Genomic DNA, 6,000 nt, shown 5'->3' with positions numbered 1-6,000 from the left:
GCTGCCTGGCCATACTTTGTTACCGAGATGGTGCTCTTATGAAGAAATAACTTTGCATTCCTAAAAAATGAATCTCAAAAACGTTGTCCCCTATTTCCTTAGCCCAACCCCCCAATCCCACAAAAAAAGAAAACTGCAGGCGTGGACAGCATTATTGATTGACTTAAGTGCTAGCCAACCCGCGACGGAAACGAAGCGCGCGCCTGCAAGCCAAAATCCAATCATCACTCAGTACCAGTCATGGGGGCGTAGCTTAGGGAGCAGCCCGCCGCGGGTTTGGCTGAAGCGAGGAGTGAAGATGGCGGGGTGAGGGTCTCCTTGGCTATGTGGCCTCAAGGCCAGGGCAGATATGCCCCCGGGAGGGCGTTTACTTCTGCTTTCAGCTAGATCATGTGAGGTGAACGGAGACGGACGATAACGGGGAGGTGAGCAGGAAGCTGCGAGGCCAGCCTTGCGGTTGGCGGCGTGCGCGCGAGCCTGTGGGCCGCTGGGGGGCCTGCGCTGGGCGCGGTGTTCGTCCCGGGCGACCCGCGCAGCCGTCGGGTGTATTGCTCAGTGTACTTCCTTCTCGACCGCCCATCAACCTTCCCTCTGCTTTGTCCGTGGCTGACCTTGTGCTTTCGGCTTAGTCCCCGGAGCTTGCACCGCGCCAGGTAGCGGCTGGGAGCCGCTACGCCGGCTACTGATTTATTTTTTAAATAATGCCTTTGTTTTATTGATGTCTTGGCGACCAGTCTGCTGCCTCAGGCCGCGGTGTCAGTTGGGGCCTGCCGTAGGCCTGAGTATTTTGCGTCCCCAGCCGGTTGACCTTGAGGTTTGGTCTAATCGGTTCCTCCTGGGACTCCCCCCCCCCCCCCGCTGTCTGTTTCCCCCGCAGACGTTGACCTCTTGCAGCTCCTACTGTGCCCTTCCCGTTCCCACTCCTACTTGGACCTCCCAAACTTTAAATTAGAAAGGAGGGGGGCAAGGTTCATCCTCGTACTTTGGGATAATCGCCCACGGCGCATTAATTTCGGCCGATGTTAGGTGGAAGCCACTGATGTTGGTTTCTTACCCAGAACTAAAGGAGTTGGCTTATAAGGGTTAAATTTCTTTGTATTTTAGTAGACAAATGATAGTTTTGAGGAATATGGATAGCACATAATTTGTGTAAGGAGGCAGGGTTTGACAATGTTAGTAATGTCTGATATTTGTATTCGATTCTTGTTTAAATTTTGAGGGTATCATTTTGTAATATGCAGGGTTGTAAACCCACGTTAGATCTCTGTTACATTCTTGGAAAGTTTCTTTTATTAGGTTTCAAAATTAGTGAGAAGCTGCCAGATGTAGTGGCACATCCCTGTGATCCCAACACTTGAGAAGTTGAGGCAGGAAGATCTGGGAATTTGACATCAGCCTGATCTATATAGTGAGACTTTGTCTCAAAAACAAAACAAAAATAAATGAATAAGGGATAACTGACTAAAACTGGTGCATTAGTTTGGTCTAGTTCAAATGGAAAGTAGTACAAATCAGTGCTTCTTTTGGTAAATCATAAAGCAAGAGGAGAAACACTTCTTTTTCGGTTGTTTTTGTTAGTAGTAGTTTTATCATCACATTCAGGAGAAAAGATTAGAACCAGAAGAAATGTAAACTTCTATCCCATCAAAGCAAGAGGTTAGGGTTAGGGTTAGAAGAGAACTGAACTACAAGAACTCTTATTTTAGCAGTTTATGAAGAGGAATGAGTCCACACTATTATGAGATTCTCGAACAGTATTTAAGAGGAGCTTCAAAACTACTGCTTCAAGAATTTTGTTTGCTGAGTCGAGGTTGCTCTTCAAGCCAAACTTCAATTGTAGTGATCCTCCTGCCTTAGCCTTAAGTGCTGGGATTACCAGAGTGCATCACCATGCCCTGCTTAAGAACTTTTGACATCTTTTAAAAATCAGTATCAGAGCAGGTAGATAGTAACTTACATCTGATTGTATTCATCTCTGAATAGTTTGTGTGTAATTTTTCCATACTAACACATCCAAGACCAGTGACAGAGTCTTATTTTAATGTTTTTTTTTTTTCTTTCTTTGTTTTCAGGATTCTTATCACACAAGAGTATTTTCTTGATCTTTAGGTGCTCAAAACAATTCTGAACTCAGGATTTGGCAAGTAAGTAGTAGTAGAGTAATCATTTCAAATAAGGCTTAAGCAGCTTGAAAATAGCTATATAAGCCAAGAATATAGCTCAGCAGCATAAGTGCCTGCCTGGCAAATGTGAGGTTGTGAGTTTGATCCCTGATACCAAAAAAAAAGAAGTGGAACAATTAGTACTTAGTAATCCTCAGTACCTCCTCAGTACTTAGGAGGCTGAGGCAAGGTTACCACAGGTTCAAGGTCAGCCCAGGCTACGTCATGAGTTGCCTGAACTACATAGTGAAACTTGTCTCAAAAAAACAAAAACAGGTTCAGTAGGAGATGAACATTAAAAATGAGTATAAATTATTAATACATACTTTTGTTTTTTGTTTCTTAGACAAAATAAAAGCTGGATGTGGTAGTACATACCTGTAATTCTAGCATAGGGATGGCTAAGGTAGGAGGATGGCAAGTTCAAGTTCCACTGCACAGTTAGGCAATTTAAGGAGACCCTATCCTCAAAATAAGAAAGAAAAAAGGACCTGGGACGTAACTCTGAAGGCACTAAATTCAATCTGCTGTACCATAAAACTAAAAATAAATGGGGTTGTAACTCAGGGCAGAAGCCCTGAGTTGAAGCCCAGACACAAAAAAGAAAGGGAGGAAAGAAAAATTAAACCTTATCTGGGCTGGGATGTGGCTCAGTGGAAGAGCACTAGGTAGATATGTTTGAAGCTCTGGGTTAGCTCTTCGGCACTGCAGGGGAAAAAAATAAGATCCTTATCAGACTTCAGATCTCCTGTGTTTATTTGCTTAGGCCTGCTGTGGCAAAGCACCATAAATTAGCTAGTTTGGAGCAAGTTCCCATAGTGCTAAAGGTCAGTTACCTAAAATCAAAAGTGGTACCAGGGCCATTCACCAGAAGACCTTAGAGGAGAATTTGTTCCAGACTTATTTTTTAAATTTAATTAATTAGGTTTTTGAGACAGAGTCTCTCTATTTCAGGATGACCTTGAACTCATTATGTAGCTGAGGGTGACCTTGAATTCAGAGTGATCCTCCTACCTTAACCCTCCAAGTGCTAGGTTTACAGGTGTGTGTCCCTGGCTCTAGGCCAATGTAGCTTCTGGAAGTTCCTTGGCTTGTGGCAGCATAACTTCTATCTTGACACCGATTTCTGTTCTGCATGCGTGTGTGTCCATCTGTGTGTATGGGTCCGGATCCGGGTCTATTCTTAAGTACTGAAGATCAAATCCAGGGACAGTGTATCACTAAACTACATCCCAAGCGGCCCTTTTGTCATTTTTTTATTTGAGACACTGTCTCACTAAATTTCCTAGGATAGACTTGAATTTTTGGTCATCTTGCTTAGCTTCCCAAGCAGCTCGGGTTACAGGTGTTTGCTTCTACTATCCCTTTTATGAGGACACCAGGATCGGGATTTCACCCTTCCTGCAGTGTGTTCTCATTTTAAGTGATCTCTTTAATGACACTATTTCCAAATAAGCTCACTTTTCTGAGGTGTTAGGACTTAGACTTAAGAATTTTGAAAGGAAGCGCTCTAACCTGTAACTCCTATTTGAATACAGACATTGATTATACAATGTGAAAACCATTCCGTGTACAACTAATACAAGAATTAAACTTTCTTTTTACTTTTTTTTTTGGTGTTGGGGATCGAACTCATGACCACATTGCGTTTGCCAGACAGGCTCTTACGCCACTGAGCTAAACCCCCAGCCAAGGATTAAAATCTTATATACAACCTATGTGAGGTATATAGGGTAGAAAGAATCACAGAAACAGAAATTAGAGTGGTGCTTGCTGAGGCCTAGAGAGAAGGGGAAATGGGAAGTTGTTTTTTAGGTATAGGCTTTCACTTTGAGAAGTCGAAATGAGTTCTGCAGATAGAGGGTAGGTGGTGGTGGCATGGCAGTATTACTGTACCAGGTACTGCTAAAACCGCATGTGTAAAAGGTTTGAAATCATAAATTTTATGTGTATTTTATACAGTTTTTTAAAAATGTAGAGGAGAAAAGAGTGTATTTAGGGCTAGGGATTGAGACAGTCTTGCTATGTAGTTTAGGCTGGTCTAGAACTCACTATCTAGCCCAAGTTGGAGTCAAACTTGTAGAGATCCTCCTTCCTCAGCCTCCCAATGCTGTGTTTGCAGATGTGTACCTATGCCTGCATTTAAGAAAATGTATTTTAACAGTATGAAAGGAATAAAAACAAGTAGGCTGGCTGCGGCAAGGAGTATTACCACAAGTTTGAGGCCAGCCTGGAACTACAGAGGGAGACACCTTCCTCAACCCCAACCGCCCCCCAAAACCTGATAGGGCAGAATGCCCTTTCAGTGATAGTCTTTATCGCAGGCCTTTGGGGGAAAAGCTTTATCACTTGATCATAGAAATTTAGGCCTGGGATTTAGCTCCACAGCACAAGTGCCTACCTGGCAAGCATGAGGTCAAGAGTTCAATCTCCAGTCCAAAAAAAAGAAAGAAGCTTAGAAACATGAGGGTAAGCACAATATTGATAACCTAAAATGTTCATCAATGAAGAATATCTCAGTAAATCTCGGTACTTCTGCATTTGTAAGATGGCTTCTAGTTGTGATATAGGTCTCCAAAACACATAGGGAAAAGCAAATTGCAGGATATTATATAATGGGATTACATTTGTGAGAGAAAATATATACATAAATGTTATATATCTATATGTAGAATTGTAGAAAATATGTAAGAGGACAGAGGAGAAACTACCAGCTGGGCATGGTGGCTCATGCCTGTAATCCCAGCACTCTGGGAGGTTGAGATAATTGTTACAATTTGAAGACTAGCCTAGTCTACAAAGTGAGCTCAAGGCCAGCCTGAATTGCATAGTAAGACCCTGTCTCAAAAAGACAAAAAAGAAACTACCTATTGTACTTTTTTTTTTTTTTTTTTTTTGTAATATTGGGTATTGATCCCAGACTGCTCATGTACCAAGCTCCTTTTTATTTTATTTAGAGAGAGGGTCCTACAAAGTTGTCTGGACTAGCCTTGAACTCTCAGTCCTCCTACCTCAGCCTCCTGAATAGCTGGGATTATAGGCATGTGTCACCATGCCCAGTTTCATGTGTATTGTCTAAATAAAATGCTTCAAATAAAATTTTTCAATAAATATTTCAAGATTGTTTTTAATGTTTCTGCAGTGTACCCTGCTTCAGTGCTGGTGTTCAATAAATACTTGATGAGAAGTTTTTGCTCAAGCAGTGATTTTACATGAGTACAGTATATCCACTTCTGGGGAGAAACTGTTCAACTTTCCCAGCAGGGTTTTTTTTGTTTTTATTTTTGCGGTACTGGGGATTAATTAATTCTAGGGCCTTCTCATTGAACTACATCCCCAGCCCTCTTTTTATTTTTTATTTTGAGACAGGATCTCACTGAGTTGCTATGTTACCCAGACTGGGCTAGAATTTGTGATCATCCTACTTCAGCCTTTCAGAGTGCTAAAATTTCAGGCTTGTGTCACCATGACCAGCTGACCCATTGCTTTTTTAGGAGTGTGTTGTTTAACTTGCACTGGCTCATTTACTCTAAATTTCAAGAGTATAGGTCTCCCAGTGACAAAGGTCAGTCAAATTCTTCATTATAGGACATAGTGTAACCCTATTCATTCTTGGAGAGGACTTTAAAAGCCAGGAAAACCCAAGGCAGCAGTGCCCAGGGAACTATCTTGAAGGCTACCCTTGAAATCCTTGTCTCACAGGATGAGTAGCCTGAATGCTACTTACAGAAATTTCTGCAGCTTCCTTTCTGGCCTCCTAATAAATCAGATGTAAGTATCCGTTATTTTGTATAACCAAAAACTCCTAGTCCATGACTTCAGAGACTAGAAAGTCTAC

Source organism: Cavia porcellus, unplaced genomic scaffold (genome assembly GCF_034190915.1).
Source record: "Cavia porcellus strain 051 isolate PalLab524CR breed Dunkin Hartley unplaced genomic scaffold, mCavPor4.1 scaffold_6, whole genome shotgun sequence".
Taxonomy (NCBI): domain Eukaryota; kingdom Metazoa; phylum Chordata; class Mammalia; order Rodentia; family Caviidae; genus Cavia; species Cavia porcellus.
The sequence above is the reverse complement of the archived record's forward strand: the minus strand, read 5'-3'. Positions refer to the sequence as shown.